The sequence below is a fragment of the Eulemur rufifrons genome, chromosome 29 (genome assembly GCF_041146395.1).
Source record: "Eulemur rufifrons isolate Redbay chromosome 29, OSU_ERuf_1, whole genome shotgun sequence".
In the NCBI taxonomy this organism is placed as follows: domain Eukaryota; kingdom Metazoa; phylum Chordata; class Mammalia; order Primates; family Lemuridae; genus Eulemur; species Eulemur rufifrons.
Genome location: NC_091011.1, coordinates 6,450,856 through 6,465,976, shown reverse-complemented (window position 1 = coordinate 6,465,976; position 15,121 = coordinate 6,450,856). Strand labels below are relative to the sequence as shown.

General features: G+C 50.9%; 1 protein-coding gene across 1 annotated transcript in view; it reads left to right on the top strand.

Moving 5' to 3' along the window:
• Positions 1-15,121, top strand: part of IKZF1 (IKAROS family zinc finger 1) — an 87,313-nt gene that overhangs the window by 42,100 nt on the left and 30,092 nt on the right. The window lies entirely within an intron of this gene.

The following is a 15,121-nucleotide window of genomic DNA, read 5'->3' as shown; positions in this document are numbered from 1 at the left end:
TGCACAGAAATAATGGACATGTGAGGCAAAATGTGCTGTCCCAATCATGCATGCAGTCACTCAGCCAGCCGGCCAGCTGGCTTCATTGCAGCAAACTTTTTTTCTGGAGCTCTTGCAGTGTCTGGGGCTACACCAGGCCTGACACTGGAGTTCGCATGCTCAGAGGCCACCTCAGCTAGATCTCCTTAATCTAGCATTTGGGCAGAGGGAGCATTTCTTCAAGCCTGTGTTTTCTGAACTGCTCAAGCCTACCCCATTTTACCCTCTTGGATGAAGAATCTTCCTAGAATCATCTATACAGCCCTCCCCACAAAGGTTCTTTAAAGACTGTCTTGAAAATACTTTAACCTTTTCTTCTTAACTCAAGTTTAGTATTCTAAATACTAACTTTAGCATTATAGGCACATGATTTGGGGGCACACACTTTGTAAACCGTAAACCCCTTAAGCAGAAGATTGTACTATCAGTTCATTTGCTAGCTCCTTCAGTCCTTAATTCATTCACCAGACATTTCTTCTTGCCTCCGATGTAGCAGGAGTATTGACTCTAGATTTTCCTCAGCAGTCCAGTTTTCAAATGTGTAGTCCTCTTGTGGCCAGAAGGGATACTTGTGTTTGCCCGTAGGTCCTGGAGTTCACTTCAGGAAAAGGCATTGTGCTGCACCCTGAATGATCCTGGCTTTGAATTCTCTTATCTGTTCAGATAGTATTTTCTGTCTCTTCCTCTGCTTTCTAATTTGCAACTTCTAATCTGCTGGGGATTAAGATAAGAAGGAACCCTTTAATTCTTTTTACCACTGTGTGTAAAGCAAGGGTGTCTGAGGGACTTGCCCATGAGTAAATGCATGAATTTTAGTTCAAGGGTTTTTTGCTTCTCTTTTGGTCGGTTGCCTCAGAGGTCAGTTTTACTTTCTTTCTCCTTCTTGACCTCTTGTCACTGGTCGATGCGGATGGATGTCTCTAACTTCTGAGTAACAGTAATGTCCAGGGAATGAGCTGAGGTCAGCTGGCCATTCTGTTTATCACCTCCAGTTTGCATATTTTAGGTTTAGCATTTCAGGATCAGGCCAAAGGGACAACGTTTAAACCTGTTTGGTCTTTATTCAATCCTTCCAATTTAAGTTTTTGTTGGGCTATCACTGAAACCTGAAGCCTCCCAGTGAATAAAACATTAATAACATTTCTTTAATATGCAAATATTTTTTATTATTTATTGGCAACTTTATTTTACTTGGCCCTCAACCATGACATATGTTGGCATAACCAATATCCTAAACATGAACGTCTTGTCATTGCAGAGGGAAAACTCTCTATGAATTACACATAAGGTGTGTTTTCCCGTCTTACATATTTTTAGGATTTTTTAATATTTTGTTTTCTGAAAATGACATATTGCTCCTAAGCAAAGTCATGGCTTCCCACACATCTTTTCACTTGCTTAGATCTTATGGTGGAATCTTTTCATAAAAGACACAAGATGTGAAAGAAAGAGCTGAAGACTGAGTGCTGCAGGAGTGGCCAGCGATGACACTGTGCCCGTGGCAGGGCCCAGGACACCGGCAGAGCACAGGGACAATTCTCTTCCTCCGGCATCCAGTGGAACTTGTAATTCCATGTTTCCGAGACTTCCAGGGCACTTGTAGTTTAAAAAAACAGAGAGAAAGAGAGAGAGAGCGCGCGCACTGCCTTTCTTCTTCCTCAGTTCCTCAGTTCTGCCAGCCCCACTCTTGCCATGGCGAGTGGTTTCAGCCTGCAGCCCCTTCGCCTGTCCCCACGCCTCCCACACGGGCCTGGGGTCTGGAGCGCGCATGCATTTGCTGGGCCTGCCTTCCTTATGTCTGCACTGGACGCGTTGGTGCTGTGAGGGAGAACGGAAAAAAAGTTGCTCACCTTCTCATCTCGCCTCCAGCTGTGCTCTGATATCGTCAGATGGAATGAGTGACCATCTAGGCCAGTCCTCGGTGACGCAGGGAGGACTTCCTGGCTGGGAGACTCAGAGCTTCCAGATGTGCTCAGGCCCTTCGGCCCCGGAGGCTGTGAAGAGCCCAGTGGATGCCACTTTTGCTCCAGGATAATCTTCAGCTCTGTCCTTTTTGTCTATGGGCATCTCTTTTCAGTGAAGTTCTAAATTCACTGGATGCTAACACTTTTATTTATTAAAAAGTGCCAACAACCCACTTACATGTTTCTCCCAGTGAGCATTAAATTTCCCAGGACCCTGGGCCTGTTTTCTGCAGGGAAGACGCTGTAGTCTCTCCCTGCTCCCAGCACCTCTATTACAAGAAGGAGACCGCTGAATTTCACGCTGGGACCCAGCCTGGCCCAGAGCTAGGATGCTGGAATCATACTAAATCTCTGAATGATGGCAGGATGCAGAGAACACAGGAGTCCCCTGTAGCATCTTTCTGGATGGCGCTGATTTGTGGGTTCTGCCGGGTTCATCTGTAACTTGGGATTTAAAAACCCCAGGCTTGTTTCTGTGCAGTTCTCCCTGGCATGGAGGGAATCGGTGGTTCTCCCAGCCTGGGCTGCCTCCAGAGCAAGCCCACACAGGGGCTGTGAGCCCCTGGTTTCTTTGAAATCTGATCCCAGGGGGACAGGAAAGGATGAAAAAGAGAAAACCAATGCAAAGGTGTTTCGTCCACTTGGTCACTGCTGTGGGTGCCCGGGCTTCCATCCCACCAGGACCCCCTGTGCAGCATCCTGGCACCCCACTGGCTAGAGTGGCTTGGCCAAGGTCAGCGTGCTCCCAGTACCCAGCTACGCCTGTGTGAGCAAAGCCCTTTCTGCAGCCTCAGAAGCACAGAGTGGACAGCAAGCAAGAGGCAGAGCTGGGGTGAGGGCTCTGGGTGCTTGGCCTGAGCATGGGCCAAAAGGCAGGCTGAGAGGTGGCAGGCAGGGGGATATGACGTCCAAGGCAGCAGTCTTTATACCATGTATTTTTAGATCAAACAATAAAACAAGATTGAGAGATGAGAAATGTACTTGCTAAAACCAAAGGGAAAAAAGAGAATGTCAGAATCTTGGAGTCACAGGTCTTTCGTACCCTCTCTAGCATTTCTGCTCTTCTTTTTCCTCATGTTGGTAAAGAAGGCCCTGTGGCCCCGGGGGTGTCTCCCCACGAGGGGGCCAGAGAATCTTCTGTGGCTAGCACGGAGAGTTAGCATCCCTGTTGAATCCACTGAGGTTTATATGGGAGGGAAAACGTTCAATGTCGGGGTTTCAGTGGCACGCTTGGATCACTTCAGCGTTACGTGTCAATGTCAGAAACATCATGTTGGGTAGGAACAATGAGTGGCACGTAGAAATGCCATGCAGAACATATGCCCAGGAGAGTTCCTGTAGGACGCCTCAAAGGCAGAGTCATGGGGTGAGGCAGAGGGGTCTCAGGGGAAGGTAAATGCAACAGGCCTCCCACCTCTCTCCGGGCAGCCCCTGGCAGTCAGCCTCCTCCAGTCTCCAGGGAAATGACCGAGATGTCTGGCTGTCCTTCCCCTCAGGCAGAAGCTCACATAGGGAACAGGCACCTGTATGGTCAATGCCATAGTGAGCTGACAAAAGGATGAAAGCCGTAGGGACGTGTCCTGTGTAAGCAGGGGCTGGGGCACCCGTGGGGCACCCCCTGGACCCGACAGCAGGATGGGAGGCGGGAGCACAGGAGAGTCCGTGCCGGGTCTGCAGCCTCCCCCAGGGCCACGCCGTCCACTGAACCCTGTGCATGCCAGGCGGTGTGCCGAGGGGCTGTGGTCGAAGCTCTTGTCCAAAAGTTACTGAATCTGCATTCTCTCTTATTTTAGATTCATTGTAAAGTTTAATATGTTAGCTTGCAAAAAAAAAAATTAATAAACGGAAAGAAATGATCCTCAAAAGGTATCACTCAAATTTAAACTCTCAAAATTTCAACAGATTATCAGTAGTTTCCTGTAAGAACGATGATAGTTCTTGGGGTAGCCAACGTTACTCTTGGAAAATAAGGAAGAGGGAAAACGGTGCATTAATTTTAAAACCTGCGCTAGTGAGGGAACGTTCCCTTTGAATTCGGAGGCCTCAGTGCGTAGGATGGGCTGGAAGGCCTCCTGGCAGGGCCCCTGCCCCGCCTGCCACATGCCTGTGAAAATGCTAGATAAGGATTTTTTTCTAAGCCACCTCCAAACTCCTCTGGTGGGGATGTCTTTGACTCAGAGCTCTGCCACCGGTTATCTCCACCAACAGAAAATGCCACAAACGGGTTAATTCACTTGTTTGTTCTCATTTTTCCCTAGATTCCGGGCTTTTCTCTCCGCGCCTGTTATCCTCCCTTAAAAATATTTGAAGGTCCCTAAACTTATCAACCTGAATACATTTATGTTTTCTGTTCCATTAGTCCATTTTTTGTCTCAGACCTAATACTAAGTTTTTGATTACGATGTAAGAAAGTTTTGCTATGTTTTTACTCTGACTTTTTAAATATAAGAGGAAAATAACAGAATGGCCTGCTAGAAATATCAGGAATTTCTGGACCCAGTCCCATGGAGGGGCAGACGTCCAGGGGCACACGGGCGATGCCCCTGTGGCCGCTGGATTGCAACGTGGACTTGCCACTCTCCCTCCAAGGCTGAGAACCGAGAGCTCATACTTTTAGTAGTTTGATTTAGATGCAAGAAAGGCTGTGTGTGTGTCTGTGTGTGAGTGTGTGTGTGTCTGCGTGTGCACCCGTGTGCTCGCACTTTGCTAAGCCACCCAACGCAATTCCTTACTCTTACTTCCCTTTCTGTCACTTCTCCATAATTCTTTGTATTTCAGTTGGGCTGGTGTCTCGCAGCGGCTTCCTCTTTTCCTGCATTCCTATATTTCATTATTTGCCCTGGTTCCTCTTCTAGGCTTTTACAATACAGCCAGGAGGATGTGGAAACCCAGTTACAAGATGACACACGAGCGCAGTGTCACAATCGCTGTCCTCGGCCCTGCTCCTGGGGACCAGGGGGGACGGTGCCTCTGGATGCAGAGGGAAGGGCGGAGATCACGGGGTGGGGAGGCACAGACTGGAGAAGTTGGGGCTGCTGGGAGCTGGGTCTTGGGTTGCTGGCGGCTGGTCCTCCAAAGGCAGAGGGTGGCTGCCCCGACTGCAGACTGTGGGACTTGGAGGCTGTGGGTGCCTGATTCTGCCTCTGAGCCCAGATCCCACAAGACTCTGCTCAACTCCTGATCCTCCTCTTCCCCAACACACCTTACTGGCTCTCAACTCCCCTCTCTGTTGTGGGGTGTTCTGACCCTCCCCCCTCCCCCAAAGGACTCCATCCCAACACCAGACCAGTCTCCCTGAACCAGCTCCCGCCACGCGGCTCCACTGCGCAGGGACCTGGCACGGTTCCCACGGCCCTGAGACTCCAGCTCAGCTCCAAGGCCTCTGGCGTCTGCCTGGCCTGCCATCCCCTGCTCCCTGACCACTGTCCCCAGACTCTCTGAGCCCCCATCCCACCCCCACTGCTGGCCCTCTTTCCGCTCTCATTTTGAACGTCACCCTTCTGGGAGACCAAACTCCGTGTGACTTCTAACAAGCCCTCCCCGCCACCCCTACCCCACAGGCACATTCCGTCTTCCTAAGAACCAGGCCCTCCGTGTGCTGCCGTGCGTGCTCAGGGATGCCGTGCGTCGGCCCGTGTGTTCTGATGCACTCTGCCCTGCTCCCTGGGCTTTGACGATTTCTCTGGCTCCTCTCTCCTCTCGGGTTTTGCATGCACACTTGTGGACTGCCCTGCCCAAACTGGAAATGCGTCCTCCAAGGATAAGTAATGTGTCTCATTCAGGGGGCCTCATTTCATAAACTCACAGGGCTAGGACAAGCAGGTTTGCAAAGGCTTTCAAGGCTTGAGGAGGGGGAGCGAGCGAGCAAAGCAGGGGGCTTTGGAGCTCTGTGAGCCTGGGCGCGAGTCCGCTTTGCCGCCCGCTCTCCAGGAGGCCGTGGGCAGGGCAGGTGACCTCTCCCAGTGTCACCTCTCTGATTTGTAAAGTGGAGTAATATTTTTCTCTAAGGCTGCTTCAAGGATTAAAAGATTGAATGCACAGGAAACATTTGACGTGGTACCTTCACCTCTAGAAAGCTCACAGACTCACATGGGACAGCTGTGGGAGCCAAGCAGTCCTGCCTGAGATGTCACAAGCTTCACATTTCTGGGATTTTTAAATGGGAAGAACGCATGACCTAAACCGGTCATTTCCATACATTTCCCAGTAAATGGTTGTTGAATCATAAAACCAGAAAGATAGGAAAGAGAGGGAAGGAACTTCCCTTATTTCAAAGAAATGTTGCTGATGTGAAGGACTGGACTTTCTGAGACACTTGAATCCTAAGAAACAGCTGATACATACTAGGAAAACTGTGGCATTTGAAGGTTCTTCCCAAGAGCTGTGAGAGTTTGACAGAAGTGCCAGGAAGCCGGAGGTTTCTGAGTGACGAGCCCATGTGAGGCGAAGGTGGTACAGCAGGCGCAGCGGGGGGGTAGCCAGCATGGCTTGAGCGCCTACTGTCTGCGGGGCCTGGGGTCTCTACTCTGTGACTCTGCAGTTGTATGGAGACATGAGGCTGCGTGTCATTCAGTGTTGTACGTGAGGAAGCCGAGGCTCGGCCATGTCCTGTGGTCCTCTCGGGCCCTGAACTACTCGGAGGCAGAGGAGGGCCAGGAGCAGGCCTCCCTTCTACAGACCCGTTTCCATGGCACCTTCTGGTGGTTGGAGGCAGCCTGCTGGGACCGGTGCTAATTAACAGCAAGGCTCTCTTGTGAGGGTTAAATAACATATGCGTAGCATTTATAAAGCACTGTGCTTTTTAGGAAATAGTGAGTGGATGGGGGAGAGAGAAGGGTAAAAAGAAACGGGGGGGTGGAAAGCTTTAAAGAGTTTCTTAAGAAAAGAACTATAAAAAGTGAAGTTTGTGGAGTTCGTTTTACCCAGGTTAGCAATAAGTTGACCCTAGATGTTAAAGGGCTTCAATCGTTCTCACCTCCTGCCGTACGTGTCCAGCCTCTGTGCGAGTGTATTGTCGAGATGTAGGATTCTGCCACAAGTCACGGTTCCTTGCCCAGAAATCCCTAAACAGGAGTGCCTGCCAGCGGGAATCGGAGGGAGTTTCATGTGACTGCCAAGGCTGGCAGAGACCCGATGTGACCGCGGGGCATCCTCTGCGGCCTTCCGCTCACAGAGCTGGGAGCCCGGGGAATGTGCCCGGAGTGAGGAGCAGCTGATCTAGCGCTCAGAACAGTAGAGGCTGCTGTCTGCCTGTCCGCATCGCTGTCCTTCTTAACGGAGAAGTCACTGTAAACAATAGGCTCTCCACCACCGAGTCGATTTTACTGAGCTGCATTTGTAAATATATGCATAGGAAGGGTGACCTTTGAGTGCCTTTTGCACATGCACACACATGCACACACGTGATCACTCGCATGTACACACACATGTGTGCACACCAGGACACCAGGACACATGCATCCACCCCAGTCCACCTGCTCCCTTCCCAGCCACTGCTCCCAAAGCCGGCCCTTGCTGCCCTCCACAGATGGCCAGCTCGGCCACCAACGCTCCGAGTCGTCCTGTCCTCTCTGCACTTCACCACCACGGCCACTGCCTGAGCCGGTGCCCGAGAAATGTGCTTTCTGGGAGGAACACAGGAAAAAACGACCCAGGCAGGAGCAAAAGCTTCATCTCCACCTGTAGTGTGGCAAGTGACCAGAGGCCTGCTGACACTGGGACTTCTCAGCACGATTACTATGTAAATCCCCCCGTTAAGAGCCAGGGACCCTCTGAAGGCACAGAGCACGCAGGACTGTACTGTGGGCTGAGCACCAAGGGGTCAGCAGGGCTGTGTGAGACTGAGCCGTCCTTCCCGTCCCGCCGTCCCCCTCCTTTTTGCTGAGTCACCCTTTGCTTGGAATTCGGACAGGGACCCGTTAGGTTTCTGGCAGGGAGGGACAGCAGAGGATCCACCCGCCATGTGTCCTGGAGATTACTTTATCTCTGGTCTCCCTGAGCAGGGTCTGGGCTTCTGGAATCTTTGGGGCTGACACGGTGCCAGTGCCGGAGATGGGAGGGAATGGCAGTGTGTGTCCCCAGAGCCGACGGGGCAGCCCAGTGCTCGGCCCCTGGTGTTCTCTGCAGCTGATCCTTTTGCTGGACAAAGGTGACAGAATTGGGCTCAGATGCCTCAGCCCTGTCTTGGCCTGTGTTCCGTCATTTGGGGTCAGGAGCGATATACCCTACACCTCATCAGTGTGTTAAATGCACGTGCAGTAAGCCTGTTTCAGGAAGCCAGGCCAAGCTCAACAGTCAGACTGTTTCCTGTAGTCTTTGGTCTTTCATTTTGCCAAACTCCATTTCACCCTGGCAGCAAGCGTTCAGCCTGTTGCTCCCGTAAGAGCGTCTCCGGGAAAACCACATCTAACGCACGTGCGCAGTTACCTCTGCCAAAGCACGTGCCCCAACGGTGGAACACAAGCTCGCGCTCTGTGGCCCACACTGCAGACACCGACAGCTGCCGGGATCCTGGACCCCACGTCCCCTCCACGCCTCCGCCTGTCCTGCCCTCAGTGCTGCCTGCGAACACAGCCGTGTGGGCTGTGCCCACCACGTCCTGCGCCCTGTCCTCGCAGGGCCTAGGCGTGGAAGGTGGCGCTCCAGACACATCCTGGGAGTCCATCCCCTCGCTGTGTAGCCAGCACTCCTGGCTGTGGCGCAGTCATGTAGTGGAATTCCCTTCCCTTATCATTTTGGCCTACATGATCCAGTATAAATTTCCCTCATCGGAATAATAATTGGAATGAGAAACAAAACAAAATTTAAGTCTTCACTTACATCCCAGGACCTCACACTGTGTCATCCCCCCACAGTCCATGACAAGGACCTTTCGGTCTTATTATTATTTCTCCAGCAATCTTAATTGTCTTCAGCCCTTATTTATTGCCAGAGTGTCCCTTTTTCTTCTCTCTTTTTAAAGTTTGAGCTGAGCTCTCTCACTCTATTTTTATTATTGGCTTTTCATTTTCTACCTTACAAATGATTCTCCTTAAATTATAGGACTTGGAAGTAATTTCTAGAAATGTCGTCATAGTACTTCTGTCTACTTGATATCTTTGGAATAAGAAAATATTATTTTTACAAAAATAACAATATTTTTCCCCAAAAAGAATAAGCAAGGAGGATATCACATCCCTTTTTTACCTGTTGAATGCTTTCCCCCAAATTGTGGTTACCTAGAGATCCCGGGCCAGGAAGTCAGCTGACGTGAGAAAGGACTAGGAGGTGGCTGAGGCAACACTCCAGTCGCAGCGTCTGGGCAGACCACAGATGGCACCAAAACGAGGATTTAAAAGCTGACCCCATAAATGGAACCATCATTTTGAACCTACTGTTTCCTCTCTTGTACGCTTTAGAAGAAAGTCTTTGTCCATTTCTCTTTTTCTAGGGAGCTTTTTCTATCCTAATTAGTTCACTGGGAAAAGTTAGAATTGTGTTAATGAAACATAAATAAGATAGGACAGGCAGCCAGTTGTGCTCCATCAAGAGAGCAAGGGCCAGATATTGGTTCATCCCACCCTTCTCCTGAGCTCTCCACATCGACTGTCTGCTCTGGGAAGGAGCTCTGACGGCTGGAATTGGAAGTAAAGCAAAATGACTTTGGCCATCTTTGGTATGTCCCACCGGAAGCAACCAAAACTGTCCCTCAACCTGACAGTTGACCCCGAAACACCACTCGGTTAGTGAGGCCCTTAGAAAGGTCACCACGGCCCCCTTCCTTGATGGAGTGAGTGCCTACCAGGGGCGTCTGGAGTAGAAGGGGAGCCGCACAGAGGTGAGGTCACCTGGCATTTCCCCTGAGGGCGTCTGCCTTTGTTCCTTCACCTTCAATGCCGTGCAAAGCAGTATCCCCATTGCTCCCCCATTTGAGAAACTTGGTGACTGTTGGTTGGGTGTAGCTGATCCCACAGGTCCTGAAGTCTTTGTTGATGAGAAAATGTTATTTTGCTTGTGGCTTTCTGCTAAGAAAATAGCCACAGTGCCCAGCGCCAGCCAAAGACCCAGGACCTTGTAAGTACTACCATGAATCTTCACACAAACCTGACCAAACAGATGTGATTATTCCCATTTGGTGGACGAGGAAACTGAGGCTCCGAGCAGTTGGCACTTGACCAACTGCACGTCCAACACTGTCCTCTGGCTCAAAGCTCATACCTGTTCCGTGGTCTGGCTGCCTCTTCGTGCCATGAGTTGATGGGCCACCGCTGTCACCAGCTGACTTGTGAGGTTCATGACAGCCAGGGTGTGATGTGGCACAGGCCGGAGGAGCCAGAGGACCCATTTGAGCAGAAAGCCAGTCCACCTGTGCTCCGTTCTCGGTAGCCGAGTGAAGTTCAACCTGAGTGGAAGGATGGCAAGAAGGATTTGCCCCGTTGCTAACTTGGTGGAAATGGACCCAGTTTCCTGGGAACCCCACTGGTAACCACCACAGGAGATAAAATGCTTTCTGCCATGTACTCTGCAGCTTCTCATTTACTGTAAGTGGATTCCTGACAGGGTTCAGCTAGTGTGGTCATCTTCAGAAAGTAGGAGCCTTCTTAATTCAACCTCCGTATCATGAGCACCTTGTCTGGAGAGCAGGTGGGCGGAAGGGGAAGCAAAGTCCCGGTCAGCCGCAGCCTCTGGGTGCAGAACTGGGTTGGAGACCGTCAAGCTCTAGAACTGGGCACACACCCCGGGAGTCTCGAAGGGAGACGATGGGCAATAATGCCCAGGAGAAGGGTCAGATTCTGAACAGACAAAGGACGGGCGATGGAGCAGGACCGCGGGGGCTCCGGCCCCGCGAGGGCGCAGCCTGCGTAGCGGGAGAGCGCGGTGCGAGGGGCAGCGGCCGAGCGTCTCTGTCCGGCCTGGAGGTCTTGGGCCAGGGGACACGTTCCGCGCGAGGCTCAGTGACGCAGGGAGTATGTGCGCTACTCCTGGCGGCTGCCGCGTAGTTAGGGTGAGGTATGGTTTGTGAGGTTTTTGTTGGTCTGTTTTTTTAGCATTTCTCCGTAAGGTTCATCCATGTGCTTATGGGAATAGTATTGCCTGCTGAAAGGCTCACTGTCGTCGTTCGCCAGTTTGGGGGAGGGGCTGAATTTTGGCACAGGGCCACAGGACTGGAGGTTTTTCGCTCATCCTACCAGTGCAGACCTGTGACACATTTGGAAGATATGACCCAGTAAGAGCAGCGCTAGGGACGGTGATCTTAGTGCAATGGGCAGGGCAGACCAAGAGGGAGCCTGCGAGGTCCCCGCGAGGCGAACAACCCGCTCACGTGCCGGGCGGTGGACGGGAAACGCGGGCAGGACGCTGCGGCCGGGCTGGCTGGGCGGGCTGATGGCACCGCTCCGTGGCCGTGCTGGGATGCTGCGCGACTGGAAAACAGTAAGAGAAAAGGTATCGCCAAAGGACTCTGTGACAATTTGGCTGTGTCAGGTGGGAGTGGCGGGAGCCTCGTGTGGGCTCGAACGCAAGGAAGCGAGATGGAGCATCGCCGACAGGTGCGGGGCTGCAGGGAGAGCTGGGTCTGGGGGGTGAGGAGGGTTTGGATCTGGGTGCGCATGCGCGGGGCATAGAGCAGGAACGGGCAGTCGGTGGGGACAGAGCCCACGACGGGGGGCCCTGGGCCTGTCTCTGCTTGCCTCCTGCTCCAAACGTTGCACGCCCACTGGGCGGAAGGTTCTACGCTGGGGGCGGTGCAGCAACGCAGGCTGCGTAAGACACAGCAGGACCCTTGGTGTCTGACAAGAGGAGCTGATGGAGTGAGGAGGAGAAAAGTGACAGCGGAGTTGAAACTGTCAGGGCGGAGACAGGAGCCGCTGAGGAGTCCCCAGTCACCTGAGGAGCTCAGGTGAGCAACATCTCACCCACCCGCGCTCCTCAGCTCGTCCGTGTCCTTGAGTCCACCTGGGAGCCTGTTTGCATTTCAGCCCCCCTTGTGTGATGCCGGAGCAGCAGTGCCTTCCTGGAGTGCAGTCAGCAGGTACCGCTTAGCGTTCTCATCCTGAGAGAAAACCCTGAGCCCCCACTGCAGCGTGGTCTAAGAACAAATGTATCCGTCCACAGAATGCCTAGGTCTGGAAGGATTTTCACAGCCTCTGGATCTGGTACCCATTCCGGATTTCACTAGCACCCTGCAGGAGTGTGGCCGGCAGTGTTGTGTGGGGCGCCGGGTCCTCCCGTCCACCTTCACCTGGCTTTCCCACTCCTGGGCTCTCACTGGCCCGGTCCCCAGTCAGGACGCCCTTACACAAAGTGCCAGCTGGAGGCATTGCCAAGGTCACTGCAAACCGCACTGGACAAGTGAACGAGAGTCTAATGATCTGACAGTGACTGGCAGGTTAGGATGACTTACAGAATATGTGTAAAAGTCCCACTAGAGCATATTTCTAAATTCTCTTAAATACAAACCTAAATGTGTTTGCCCTCCCCAGAAAGTTGTCAGTGTTGTTCTTGGACTTGAAAGTGGAGCAGATCCCCTCCCTCTTGTTTTGAACATCTCAAGTATGTATCACCTCTCCCTAAGGTGACAATGGCCCAAGAAGTTTATAATTATATGCACAGCTAAATGAAAACTGAAAAGTGTGGTTTGTGGGCATTTCATTTTTTTCCCATAATGTTCATCAGTTTGGCAATCTGAATAAGATTCATAATCTGAGGTGTTCACAGCATTTTATATGAAAATGTGCATGACAGTTTGGGGAATAGAAATTCCCACCAAATGAGTTAAAATTACTTTTGATAAAAAGAATGTATTTCAGAAATTTAGAAAACTTAGAAAAACATTTAACACATTTTTTAATCGGTGCTCTTTTATAAAACAATGGCCTGAAATTTGACATGGAATTTAGATAAATGAGAACAAGGCTGAGAGTTAATCACCGAATGATAACTTCCGTAACATCACCGTGACTGCTTCTCACGGCAAGCGAGAGGCCAGCTGAAAGCCAGGACTGTCTCCAGGGCACGTGGAGTCTGCACCTGCAAATGCCCCAAACGCATGAGAACCAGGGCTGCAAGGCCTGTCTCCCAGCTTGCCCGAACACTGTCAGTCTGCACAGCCCCTGGGCCAGCAGCTCGCGGGGTGTAAGGAGCAGTCAGGGACCACTGTGCACACTCGCCTCCTCTGTGTCTTTGTTCAGTCACCTACCCTCGCTGTGGGGTGAGGAATGCCAGGCTTAGCTGCTGGGCCCCTGGGGTCCACACGAGGGACGGAGCTACGGAGGCCCTAGTGGCCATACCTTCCCAGTCATTGGTTCCGTGGTTGGTAATCAGTTCACTGTTTGGGGGACCCTGTTGGTAAGTGCACCGTTCCTCCCCATGTCCCACTGCAAGTGAGGGCATGTGCACACACACGAGCACACTTACGTGTGTACGTGTTTCTGCAGCTGCAGCAGCGTACACACTTCGCACTGCCACTCAAGCACCGTGAACACAGCTTCCACAAGGCCTCTGCTACCCAAAGAAGCTTACATGGAGAGAATGTGCGTTTTGAATCCTGATTATTATGTGTTAACTAGATGTCTCAAATTTGCAAATGTACATGCTAACCACCAGAACAGCAAATTCCAGAACTTCCTCTGAGCCCCAGTTTCCTCATTGGTAAAATGGTAACAGTGCCTGCCTCACAGGACAACGTGGGGATTAACGGCTGCTTGTGGGAAGTGCTCCATAAGTACCTGGCGTTTATAAAGTGAGTGGCCACCACGAGATACTGGACTTTAGCATAGAACAGGCTGTTTCCACATTTCACTGTTGTGCATAATTACCTGTCCATCTAGAATAACATACACTCCTTTTTCTAAACTCATAAGTTGTGTGGGGCTGGGTGCCATGGCTCATGCCTGTAATCCTAGCACTGTGGGAGGCTGAGGCAGGAGGATCGCTTGAGGTCAGGAGTTCGAGACCAGCCTGAGCAAGAGAGAGACCCCGTCTATACTAAATAATAGAAAAATTAGCTGGGCATGGTGGCACATGCCTGTAGGCCCAGCTACTTGGGAGGCTGAGGCAGGAGGATCGCTTGAGCCCAGGAGTTTGAGGCTTCTTTGAGCTAGGCTGACGCCACAGCACTCTAGCCAAGGTGACAGAGTGAGAATCTGTCTCAAAAAAAAAAAATGAAGTTGTATGCATGAATATGGATGGTACAGGAACGAGAGTGAGTTCTTATTAATTCAGCTTTACTCTGCAGTTGTGGAATAACTTGATAGCTAAAATAATATTTTGTTTTTTAAACTTTTTGTAATTTTTAGGGAATCAAGTATTTAGGATAAAAATTAACAAATTACTTTGAATTACGCTAGGCAAAGAACTGATTCTCTTGAAAAGTGACTAACATTTAATGTCTAACAGTGTATTGCAATATTCTTGCTATTAATGGCAATGTGTGGAGTGGAGAGTGTCCTGGCAGAAGTCGGTATCTCAGGGCTTACTTACTCTTTGATTCCTCAAGACTGCACAAGTCCACGTTCTCTGGTGGTGAGACCAGTGTTAGACACATTGCGTTCACTTATCATCTCTAAGCTCCTTTACTCCTCCGTACACTGGTAAACGTGGTACTTCCCACTGCTGTGATCATCACACAGGTGACAGGTAGCAGCCCTGGCCTCAGAGCTGAAGGGTGTATCAGGAAGTTCACTTTCAAATTATAAGCACCATGTGGCCATTGTCACCATTATCAGGTGTATCACAGTGTTTTGTTGTTTCATCAGAGAGTTTCATACCCTATCACCTGTTGTGATGCCCTATTTTCAAGTGGTAATACTTACCCTTTAAACCGCCTTTGCCTTTTCTCCTATTATCTGAGCTAGGAGAAGCCCCATCTTGTAGAATAACTCAGGTCAAAGCGTTTGTAGAAGGGGTGAGAGCGCAGTGCCGACAAGAACGCACAGGTTGTCATAAATCTGGCTGTGCAGGCCAGCAGGCACATCCGCGCGGGGGCAAGCCAACTCACGATAGCTCTGCCTGATGGGATTCGTGGTGGCGGCCTTATCCATTAGATTTGAACTGTCAGCATGCAGAATAAATAGATGAAGAGGAAGGGTTTGCTAGGAGATAATTAAGCCAGTCACTTCAAGAAACAGCTTTGAAAGTGT